The following is a 13,062-nucleotide window of genomic DNA, read 5'->3' as shown; positions in this document are numbered from 1 at the left end:
CCCTAGGGTGAAATGATGGCACTCCTATCTTGATAGCAGCTGAATATGTAACAATAACAAATAAAAACAGGCTGCCAATTTGGAAAGGAGGCAAGGGGACCAGGGGAGGAATTAGAGGGAAGAAAGGGATGGAGAAACTAAGCAATTATTTTAATTTAAAAAAAAATTTTTAAAGCAATCCGAGGAAAACCAGTGCTTCCTGCCTGCCTGCCTTGCTTCTTTCTGATGAGTATGTCTGTCTCTGATAGTGCTGCTGTTCTGTGCTGACTCTGGACTCCAGTTACTTTGGATACCTGGGACTGAAGACCAGCAATCCTTTAGAAGTTTTCCATTCTTTCAGCACCGGATTGGGACCACCAAGACATCCAGATCCATGGACTGAGCAGTTACCAGTTCCCAGCCTTTCAAGCATGTAATGTTGGGCTCCTCAGCCCCCATTTCAAGGGACCTTCCCAGAACTATAGAATTTGATGGGTTAAGTCTTTGTTCTCGTTTTGGCAGATGTTGCTGCCTGCATGCTGGGTTCCAAGGCCTGAATGCTACTTCCATCTTGGTGCCAGTTGTGCAAAGATTACCCAGCCTACTGAGGTCTGGAGGCCTGTTACAGTTCTGTTATTAAAGTACTAGAGGGAAAGAGACCTGAACACACATATGAACTTCCCAGTGTCTCTGTGTTGTGCTTTTCAGTGCCCCCAACTCTCTGCAAGAAGATTATCTTAACTACTTTTCTCATGACGATAGCCAAATGCTTGACAGAGAGCAGCTTAAGGGGGGAAGAGTATATGTTGGCTTGGCTTAAGAAGGGTACAGTTGGGCTAGAGAGGTGGCTCAGTGGTTATGACCACTGTCTGCCCTTCCAGAGGTCCTGAGTTCAATTCCCAGCAACCACATGGTAGCTAACAACGGTCTTCACTGGGATCTGCTGCCCTCTTCTGGCAAGCAGGCATATGTGCAGATAGAGTACTCATATACATAAAATAAATAAATCTTTTTTTAAAAGCCACTTACTATAAAAAGAAAAGAAGGGTACAGTCCGTCATGGAAAGGAAAGGTTTGTGGCAGGAGTGTAAGGCAGTGGTCACATTGTGTCAGCAGTGGGAAGCAGAGAGCAGCGGGAAGTAGGGCTAGGCTATCAAGACTCAAGACCAGGCCCTAGCGGGTCACACTCTGCCCCCTAAAGGTTCCACAACCTTCTCAAACAGTACAATTCAAATTCACATTCAGATCACTGCAAAGGTCATTGTCAAATACATCTCCTTGGCCTTGAACCAGGTCCCTGGATTGGAAAAAAACTTTCCTGTATAACTTTTCATGGTACTGTATTATTAGCAATAGGAAGTGGGCTAGGATGTACTAGGGGTATATGAGAAAGAAGACTTCTCAAAGCCTACTAACACACCTATTAATAGTCTCAGAATGAATTCAGCAAGCCTGAGTCCGAAAATAGTCCTAACTGCACATATAGCTTATTAAGTGACTGCTACAATGAATAGGAGTTTTCACCTAGTTTAAATGGCAAACGCAAAATTAGGTAGACTTAGTTGATGCTCCTCCTGTGCATATAGGAAGGATATCCATTCTTTTAAAGTGTGTGTGTGTGTGTGTGTGTGTGTGTGTGTGTGTGTGTGTCTGTAAGTATGTGCACATGAGTACAGGTTCCTCCAGAAGCTAGAAGTGTCAGATCCTCCTGGAGCTGGAGTTACAGGCAGTTGTGAGCCACCCGATGTCGTGCTCATAGTGAACTTCTAACCACTGAGCCTCTCTCTCCACCTAACGAAGGAATGCATTTTAAGAACTGCTCACAAACTGTCCAGTAGGGGGCCCTTGTGGGTAGGCCAACTTCATTTTCTTAGGTGTAGAGCTCAGTCTCCTTGGAGAAGGAATAAGAGGCTCTGACAAATGTTGGGGAAATGGAATGAAGCTGATTCTGTTGTTATAATATGTTGTGCACAGAGCACTGTCAAGCAGGACTCCTCCATTACAAAGATGAGCTCTGTGGATTGCCCACTTCTCCACCAATGCCGTTGTTCAGAAGAACAGATCTCTTAGTGAGATCTGAAATGTCTTGGGTGAAATATGCATCTCCAGAATTCAGTTGAGGATGACACCCATCCTCAAGCCCAGATAGAAGAGCTAATCCTTAAAGGATGTGATAACAAAATTACTTCAAATTCAGCTGCTTGATTCAATAAGCCACAACAGTTAGAAAGCAAGGATGAGACACCTTGTGGATCATGCCTACATTTCTGTAAAGGGAAACCCTGTAGCAGGCTGATGAGCAGGACCAGTGTTGTTTTAAAGAAATAAAGTCCTAAACATTCGACTTCCCAGGGGAGACTCAGGAGCTTATTAGCTAAGAGAAGTAGAGAAAGCTGACCTTCCTGCTCAGCTCACATCCCAGGAAGAAAAAGTCCTTCCTCCTTCTCCACGCTGTCTTAAATGCTCTCAAGTCAATACACCTCCTTTCTGCTTAATCCCTGTCAGCTGGTTACTTGCTTCGAGTCTTGACATAGGTTTAACTTTATTTAATTCTGTTTACAGAAAGCTCTTGGATTAAAGGGGTGTGCTAGAGCTGAGCCACGCCACAACCAGTACACAATCTCAGGGTTCACAGAATGATCAAATATCCTGCAACAGACTGGTGCTGCCAGCTGCAGATATTGGATTATAAGACCAACTGATAATGTTATCACTATGCAAGATGGATCAGTAGATAAAATCACTTGCCACCAAAGCCCAATCAATGGCCTGAGTTTGGTCACTGGAACCCATGGAAGAGGCTGGATACAGAAATGGGAGGCAGAGAGAAAAGACTGTCCTACAAAATTTCAGCTAAACCAGAGAATACATTGCAGGAGCAAACAACAGGAGAGACCCTGCCTCAAAAACAAGGTGGAGAGGCTGCTCTTTCACAGGAACCAAATTAGATTCCCAGCACCCATATAAATATATCTCAGAGAAAAGACAAGATGAGAGAAAAAGAACAACACCTGAGGCTGTTCTCTAATCCACATGTTCAAACTCTTGCACAAACATGTACATACACTTCATACACAAAATAAATAAATTTAAAGAGATTATCATGTGCTTATTTTTATCTTGCGTATGAATGTTCTGCCTGCATGTGTGCATATGTGTGTGTACAGTACCCAACAAGGCCAGAAGACAGTGTTAGATTCCCCTGGAACTGAAGTGATAGTCAGCTATGAGTCACCACGTGGGTGTTGGGGACAAAACCTAAGTCGTTTGCAAGAGCCCCAGCCCCAGCATGTACTTAAAAAAATAATTTCATGGAAGGGGAGGAAGTATAGAATGATTATTAATATTTAATATTGATTCATATAATTATTAAGGTGGTAGTTATTCCTCAACCTACTATTATATAAATACATGAACACAGGAACCTGTTAGATTTTTAATAAACCCTAATGCACTGTAGCTGAGCAGATCCTAACCCTCTAGCTATCTTGTCTGTTTCCCAGCAACCCTCCCCCATTAATACTTGCACATGAAAAAAAAATAATACTTGCACATGTTTTCCATTTGGGCTGCTTCTACTCCATCACACCAGTCCTCAGAGTAAGCTCCTCGTGGCCACATGCTTCCAGCTCACTGCTGCTAACCCATGGCAGCCTGCTGGTTTCTCTTCTCCTCTTCTCCCTCAGTGATCCTTCAAGCTCTTAATGCTCCGCCTACTCTTTTCTGCCCAGTCCAGGCTGTAGGCAACTTTATTAGCCAAATGGGGATAATGGGGATAATTATACAATGTCATTTTGGACATGAGAATTTGCTTGTAGGACACCAGGGATCTTGAGGGAGGCAAGCAATTAACATTTGGATACAACTTCAGATCAACCCCAACGAAGGAGGAACAACCATTACCTTCACGCAGTTTTAAGTTCACAAAGAGATTTTTGCAGCAAATACAGTTTCCATGCACTTCCTACCCGCTACACACATAGTTCCGGACATTACCAGTATCTTCCACCAGAGGGATACAGCTGTCACAACCCATACTGCCACATCAGTGTCCACTCTTGACCTCACACAGTCCAGGGGTCTGAACGAATGTATAATGACGGCGTCATGACATTCTCGTGTGGAAATTTTCTACTTCCCCAAGTTTTAACTTGCCACCCCTCTCTTATTCTGAATTCTCACCCACCAAAGCCATGCAGCCTTTTCAGATGGCTTTGCACACTGGGTGATATGCATTTAAGGTTCCTCAGTGTCTCGTCATGACTTGAGAGCTCATGCATTTCCAGTTGCTGAATAGCGGCCATTGTGTGAGGTTTGTGTTTTCATCCAGCCATCCAAGGGCATTTTGGCTGCTTCTGTGTTGTAGCATTGTGAATAAGGCTGCTATAAATATCCATGTGCGGATATCTGAGTGGATGTTTTCAACTCCTTTGAATAACTATCAGGATCTGAAAGTCACTGTCACCCTAAGGGCACTCACTTTTCAAATGCCTCATCTTCTAGGAGTTTTATAATTTTCCAGTTTTCAATGGAGTTTGTGATCAAGGTAGAGTTAATATTTATAAGGGGTGTAAGTCTAGGGTGTCTATGTTAATTTTTTTTCAGCACGTTTCTGTCCACCTGCTTTCTTTCCACCCTTTGTGGAAAAGGCAGTACTGCTTTTGTTCCTTTGATGTGGATGTCTGTTCTGACCCATTGATGCACTTGTCTATTTTGGCCAAAAAGCCATGTGATGGAGAATGGGAGAGCAGCACACAGCCATCTACCTCTGGTCTCGTGGCACCTGCTGGCAGACATGGGCACTTGAGCACACACGTTTTCATCTAATCCCTTAGTGTTAGCCTTGGCTTCACTCCCGCTCCCCCAAGCACCATATCTGAATCCCAAGCTTCGGGAACCTTTTAACTCCAGACTGAGGTTTCACTCTTAGATTTGACTCTGCTGGGTCATGTGACACACATCACTTCCATTTCTGGAAATGTGGTTTTGTCCTACCCGTGAGGAGCCCAGGGCATCCCTGTTGCCTCCTTCTGCTGGGAGCCCCCTACCCTAGATTCTTTCCAGCTACAGGAAAAGCCTGCTCTGACCCATAAAGTTAAGACAAAAACTACAGCCTTGCGCTGGTACACATCCTTTCCCAGGCGCTCTGCTATCACAAGCCTCAGCGCACTTCTCTCCCTGTTCCTGCACTCCCCGCTCTGCTATCACAGCCGTGGACGCACATTTGTTCCCATACTCTCCTATCGCAAATTCGGGCACACATCCTGAACGAGCCAGTGCTCAAGGATTTGAGTCATGTTTTTGTTGTTGTTGTTGTTGTTTTGTTTTGTTTTTTGCTTTGTTTTGTTTTGTTTGCCTGCTCCGTCCTCTCAAACGCCACAGTTCCAGCTCCAAAGTCTGGGCTGTGACCGGTGAAAAAAAGTTGCTTTCTGGCTTACTTACACTTTGTTGGTCTTTTCCTCATTGTATGCGAGACCCTCAGACCGAACACCCGCATTACCTCATTCTTGTAACTGTATGCCTATGAATAAGGTGCATTTTTCTTATTTCACTAGTGTTTGTAAAGTCAATAAAAGAAGGTATGTATGTCTAGTCTTCTACTTATAGCTTTGAGTCTCTCATTATCCTGACTTTATTTATTAATTTTTTGTATGTATTTATGTGTGTGTCTGTGTGTGCATGTTCTCATGTGTGAATGCACATTTGGGGAGAGGACATGCATGTGCATGTGTGTGTTGTCAAATTTTAAATTAGGAGTCTTCCTCAATGGCTCTTAACTGTGTTTATGGAGGCAGGGTCACCAATTCTGGCTAATGTAGCCAGTCAGCTTTCCCTGGAGCCCCTGCCTCTGTCTTCCCAGTGCTGGGATGACAAGCAGCTGCCATGTCTGCTCAGAGCATCTGAACCCAGGTGCCTACGCTTGCATTTCGAGAGCACTCAATGTACTGAGTAATCTCTCTCTAGGCTTCATCTTGATAATCCTTTTTTTTTTAAATTTATTTATTTATTTTATGTAGATGAGTGCTTTATCTGCATCTACACCTGCAAGTCAAAAGAGGGCACCAGAGCCCCATATAGATGGATGTGAACCACCACGTGGTTGCTGGGAACTGAACTCAGAACCTCTGGAAGAGCAGACAGTGCCCTTAACCACGGAGTCATCTCTCCAGGCCTCATCTTGATGCTCTTAATCCAGCTGCTTTATTACTCCTCGGTAAATATTAATGGGAAAGAACTAAAGCTCTCCTGAGAGGAGATGGCCCAGCTGGAACAAGTTGATTCTGGTGTGTTCCTTTTCACCCCACTTCCCTTTGCCTTGTGTGTTGCTTGTAATCTCATCACCCGGGATTTAGACCCCACGCCTGTGTTTTCCTGAACACCTCTAGATTCATCGTATGTGCTGTGGATGCAGACTTTCTGATTCAGTCAGGGTTAGACTCTTGCTGTAGTTTGGTATGGTTTAGTTGTATCTACCAGAGGTGTGTGTGCTAGGAATATTGCACCCCCATGCTCCAAGCTTTGCAGTGCTGAGGTGATGAAACCTCATCATGGATGGTGTGGTGATTTGAATGAGTTGTCGTGCACATTTTCAGACATTTGCATACTTGGTCCCCAGTTGGTGATACCATTTGGGTAGGTTTAGGAGGTGTGGCCTTCGTGAGGAAGCATGTCACTCGGCAGCTCCTCTTGTCCGAGCTGTCACCATTGTGGTATGATTTTTCTGTGATCTCACACCAGAGCTAAGCAGAATTAATTCCATGCTCTGAAAGCCTCCTGAACTGTGAGCCTAACAAAGCAAACTATCCAGGCTCAGAGGCTTAGTGAGAACAAGAAAAAATAGATTAACACACGTCTTGTTGTTGTTGTTGTGCTGCTGCTGTTGTTAACCTTGATGTTGACTGACTGGTTACCAAAACTATACCAATAGTCCCGATTCCTAGGTGCCGCTAGGTTTGGCCAGCTGTAAAGCACAACCATTGCCCTCTCATCTATAAAATCGCTGGGACATCCTGACTCTAAGGCAGGTCCACCTTCTCAAACGGGAAGAAGATTTCAGAAAAGGGCCATTCTACCCTGTGAAGCATAGAATAATGTAACATGGATTCTGGCTTGATCAGGATCTAATCTTACCTACCCATTCTAAACACTAGAGGAGATCTTTGCAGAATTATGACCTATTTCTAAGCATGTTATAGCCTATGGAAAGTTTTTTTTTTTTTTTTTTTTTTTTGTTTTTTTTTTTTTTTTTTTTTTTTTTTAGAGAAGACTTGACACTATTTGTTTCAGGAGATATTTTGTTTTGCCCCATTGATCCTCCTGCTCCAGATAATTTATGGTAAGGTTGGATGATTTGATTCCCCCTTGCAAAGAGGAAAGAAGGAAGAGAAAATGAAAAGCCCCTTAGAAGTCTTTGGGAAAGGGACCTGGAATTAGAGATGGGAAAGGAGGCACCAGCGGCATGCTGTGTACCTCCAGCGAGCACCACGTGGGGCATTGACCGCGGGAGTGGCCACACCAGAAAGAATGCCATTTTCTGATGCCATGTATTTTCCACAGAACTTGATTCTGCTCTTTGCTCTGGCTGCCTGTGGCCGCTCAGTTACGGGAAACCCGCTGTGCCAGTTCTCTGCTAAGTGGCTTTGGCAAGGCCCCTGCTAACATTTAATCATGTAAGAAGGCTCCAGAGACTTTATTAGATGTAGGAAGAATTATAGAGATGTTAGCCTGAGCTGGATGAAGACCAGGGTAGCTGGAGTGTTCTTTAAATGGTGAACTTCTCAGAGAGACTTAGCTATGTGAGTTGAAAGGCATCCTGGGATTTAGTCTCAGATCATATTACTAAAGATCCCGAGTATCCCATAATTCATAGCATTCTTGGAAGTTGTTATGTAAATCTTACTTATCCATTTAATATATTATTATCTTAGATGTGATTAATCTGCATTCATGGCTAAATGTCAATGTATAGACTCTTCTCTCTCTTACTGGAGAAATTCCTCATTTCACAAAGTTTCTTTGGCATCTATTTAAATATGATAATGTAAATACACTAGGGTGTCTCTCGAGTTAAAGTATTATTTATTGAATATTTTTGTAACATGAATATCCATTTCGTGTTTTGATATTGTATGCATTACAAGAATTAAGTCTTGGCTTCTTCCAAAATGTATGCTTTGGCTCACCGAATCTGGTTTACTTTACCTTCTAAAATGTATTCCATGGTTTAAATCTGAAGTGTCTTCTATAGGGTCATGTTGGATGGCTTAGTCCCCAGCCTTATGGCACTGTTTTGAATTCTGTGGGTTAGAGAGGAGGTAGAGTCTAGCTAACAGAGGTATGTTACTATGGGTATGTTTTTGAAGTCATACTTGCTTTTGATTCTGGCCTGTTTTCTTTGCCTTTTTATCTACAGCCATACTAATGAGCTGCTGACTCACTGCCATGGACCAAACACCCTGCTTTGCCTTTCCTTCTATGAAGGACTGTGTCTCTCTAAAACACATGAGCCAAAACAAGCCTTTCTTTTCTTGAGTTGTTTCTGTCTGGCATTTTATCACAATGACGGGAAAATAAATGAATGCAGAAAGTAGTACCAAGGAGCGGTGTCGTTGCTCTGTAAACTCAACTATTAGGTCCACAGGCCATGGAACTAGACTGTAGGAGGAATGTGAAAGAACTCCTAGAGTATTGTAAGCAGAACTTAATGGATCATTCTGGTGGAAGCTCAGAAGGCCAGAAATAAGGGTAGTAAAACTGTTCATGAGTTTCAGATAGGAATAAGGAATTTATCAGGAACTGAGTTAGAGAGTGTTTGTGTTACATTCTGACAAAAAAAAAAAAAAAAAGAAAGAAAGAGAAAAAGAAAAAGAAAAAAAACTGGCTACATTTTTTTCCATGTCCATACATTTTGAGTGAGGTGAATTAAAAAGTAATGAATTCATTAATCTGGAAAAGCATAACAAGACAGCATACATTTTTTTGGCTGTGGCATGGTTACTGATGTCTGCATTTAGCCAGGTTTATAGTGAGCAAAATGATGTAAAGGCACGCAGTTTGGTAAAGAAAGAAGCATAGGCATAGTTAAAGCTACAGGTATAAGGTGACTGTCATTAGGATTAGTACTTTTAAAGAGAACCTGCACATTGCACCAGCACATAGGAAAATGTTCTGGAGAAACCCAAGGTGTCAAAATGCATTTGGAAAATCTTTTCTGGAGAAGAGAGTATCTGGATTAGTTGGGTGGTAGAGCATTTGCCTAAGACATTCCAGACCCTGGGTTTAATTCTCAGCAATGCAAAGATGAAAAAAAGAAAGAAAGAAGAAAAGAAAAGGAAATTAAAAAGAAAAGGGAGTGTATCTGAAAAGAGGAAGCCCCAGGATACTGAGATGGAAAGGACCTGAAAAAGTGTCTTTCCTCTTTCTGTCACCCAGGCACTTGGAGACCACTAACTGAAGCTGTTATAAAAGGGACCCTGTGCCAGGCGTGGTGGCACATGCTTTTAATCCTAGTGCCTGAAAGGAAGAAGCAGGCAGATCTCTGTGAGTTTGAGGCCTGCCTGGTTTGCATGGGGAGCTTCAGGCCTGTCAAGAAAAACACTCTAAATCAGTAAATAAATAAAGCAGAGGCTGTTGACCAAGGTGGCAGCATAACTTATACTTATCCAGGTGGTACTGCTTTGCAAGCAAGCAGAATGTAAGACTCCTCTGGCCATGGAGGCTTGCACCAAGATTTAAAAAGCAAAGCCCGGGTGACCAGATGATATAGAATGAGGCTCAATTGCTTGCATTGAACCCGTGGGTAGGCTCAAGAAGGGGGCAAAGTGTGCTTAGACTAGCAGGGTGGCTCTAGCCTGTTGGAACTGATGATGCCACCACATGCCCAGATCCTGGGCTGCAGCTACAGAATCTAGTGTTTTCCGTGCTGGGTTTAAGTCTTGCCTTGGTCCAAAGTTTCCTTGCTATTCTCCTTCCCCTTTGGAGTTGGGATGTTTATTGTGGGTCATATTGCATCCTGCAATTATGTAGCTTCCTTTTTTAATTTACAGGGGCTCACAGCTGAGTATTTGCCTTGAGACAAAGTAAACTCTTGGAAATTTGAACTTTCGAACAGTGCTGGGACTGTTAAGACTATGGGGATTGAGAAAGATTTATTGTATTTTAATTAAGTGTGTGTGTGTGTGTGTGTGTGTGTGTGTGTGTGTGTGTGTGTGTACCAGAGAAGGTATCAGATCCCCCGGATCTAGATTCACAAGCAATTGTGATACACCTGACATGGTGCTGGAACTGAACTCTCATCCTCTGTAAGAGGCTGTTCTAAACTCCTGAGCCATCATCTCTTCAGCCCCACTATGGAGACTTCTGAAGTTGGACTAAACGCATCACGGGATAGACAAAGACCGTTTGGAGCCAGAAGTCCAGTGTGTTAAGTATTTGCTTCCTAGCTCAGGAAGCTATTGTAGGGGTTGTAACCTTCATACCAGTGGTTCTCAATCTGTGGGTCACAAACCCCCACAGAGGTTGCAGGTCAGATAGCCTGTACACAGATATTTACACTAGGATTCATTACAGTAGCAAACTTACAGTTATGAAGTATCAAGAAAAATAATTTTATGGTTGGGGGGGGAATTCCCCATGACATTAGGAAGATTGAGAACCACTGCTTTCTACGACAGTGTCTAGCTGGCTGGTGGGTCACCTGTGGCGTGCCTGTGAAGGTTACATCTGCTTTAGGTTCCAGCCTATTTCCTCTGCCCACTGGCCAGCAGCCACAAGAATAAGCTGCTACCACACCCTCCGCCACCAAGGATTGATACGTTTTGCTTTGCCTTATCCTGCAGTGATGGACTACGACAGGAGTCAATAAAAGCCTTTTCCATCTCTGAGTTGTTTCTGTCAGGCGTTTTATCATTGCAAAAGTAAATAAGGCAACAAATGCAGTACGTCTGCCTGTAATTAATGTCTTCTCCCAAGAGGTGGCAGTGTTTTCAATGCTGACTGCTCTTCTTGCTAAAATCATATTTTTTAATATTTCGCTTTCAAAACAAGACAAGCAGTGGGTTTGGTTTTGTTTTCCTTTTGTGAGATAAGGATGTCATGCAGCAGCCCAAACTCATTATGTAGCAGATGACCTTGAACTCTGGGTCCTCTTGCTTTCACCTCTGAGCACGGATTACAAGAGTGTGTCACCACTCTCAGTGTGTACAGTGCTGGAGATGGCACCCCGGGGTTCTGTGTGCGCTGGACAAGCATTGAGCGACACCCACAGCCCCTCTGACTGGAGCCATTGTCATTTCCAACTTACCTCTTATCAGTGTATTCAGTGCCTGCTTGTATCAATGTTTCTTCAGATCTGTGAGGCCTCTGGTCCTCTGCACAGTACTTTTCTGTGCCGCAAAACAAATGGCCATGCTCTTATTACCTTAAAACAGCAAACACTGGTGGTTCCCACTTTACCGAGTGACAGGCGAGGAGTGCCCTGGTCTCCAACCAAGCAAACAGATTGGTAAAACTCCTGGGTGAAACCCAAAACAGACGCTCTGGAAATTATCCTAAGGGCATACAGCAAATGAAGAAGAATTTATTCCAGAAAGCCCAGTAAAACTTGGTTAGAACAGTGGGAGTCTGAGGCTTCGAGCCATTCCCAGGTCACTGTGTCAGAAGCTCCACACTCAACAGTGATGAGCAGGCCTCCACAAGTTTGTGTGTCCTACCTTCTCAGCTACACGCTGAAGTCCAGGTGAGTACAGCAGAAAGGCCGATGCTCTCCCGGTTAGCCAGCATCCACCCAAAGGGTTAAGATCCCATATTAGGAGAATCACACTGAATGCAAAGGCTCCAATCATCTGGGCCCCAGCTTGTTTGTAGGAAGGGGGTTTCACAGTGGGAGGCCAGCCAAGGAAGCCAGAGGCTAACATTTCTGCCCCCTCATTTGCCTAAAGCTAGGCACTAGTCACAACGGAAGCAGATCACTACAGCTCAGGGCTGGGGCTTAGAAATTTCCTTAAGGGGGGCAGACAGAAAGCTCCAGGCTTCCCCTCAGAGGACCCAGCTTCATTCGAAACAGAGGATGAGGGGGTTAGAGCCTCAGCAGCAACTGAGGTCTGGGTTGTGAGGAACTGACATGAGTGTGTTAGCTTCATCGATTACTTTACCAGAGAGAATGAGGGAAGGAGGGAGCTAAGACAATAATAATGACAATAATACTTGTCATTGTCAAGTATAAACCACTGGCTTCAAAAGTTACCCTTGCAAATGGCCGCACATTATTGGATCAGACTGTGATGAGGTTTCTACCCCGGAGCGTTTACAGAGAACCACAGAGTGATACCCAGAATTGGTAGAGCCTAGCAGATGGGTGTGGTCGGGGAAAGAGAGTGCTAAAGAAAACCCTGCAAAAATAGCTCTCCTTCCAGGAAGAATATGAGCAAGCCCAAGGCTGTGTACCTTAGGAGAAGCCTATGTCTCTCGCAGACACATGGGCCTGTCAAAATCCCAGCATGGATGGAGGAGGGGCTCAGGAAGCAGGGAAGCTTCTGGCTTGGCTTGGCCGAATGCTGTGGGAAGAAGAGGCAGCAATCTTCTGGGTGTGTCTTCTGGTAGGTTGTTCACGCTCTATGCATGGCCCTGCACCCACACGCGTACTGGAAGCACTGACTGGACTCCGTAGGTTCGGAGAAGAGAGCACCCCAACATCTATCCTATCTATGAACTGCTGGAGCGTGGGAAGGGGTTGGTTCTGCAGATCCAAAGCCGAAGGCTCTCCACAACACAAGGCAACAACAGGAGAGGAGTCCCGGTGAGGGTCCATTATTGAAGCTGGGAGACTGCTGTTTCCTCCCAAGCAAAAGGCGGAAGAAGGGAAGCTTAGCCTCTTTCTTCTACTGAGTGAGCATCATCACTTCCCTTCTCAGGTCCCATCCCCCGGGGAGGGTGCAGTACCATCCCTCCAGGGGGTACAGCAACAAGGTGCTGCTCGCTGTTTGAGCTCCTCGAGGAGCTGGCTCTGCAAGCAGGATTGCCTCTGCCCCATTTCAGACCTAGTGCCCTTCAAGACCCTTTCTCTGGGAAGAAATGTCCCTCTGC

The sequence above is a fragment of the Psammomys obesus genome, unplaced genomic scaffold, assembly GCF_907164565.1.
Source record: "Psammomys obesus unplaced genomic scaffold, mPsaObe1.curated_primary_1811, whole genome shotgun sequence".
NCBI lineage: Eukaryota > Metazoa > Chordata > Mammalia > Rodentia > Muridae > Psammomys > Psammomys obesus.
This window is presented reverse-complemented; position numbering follows the sequence as displayed.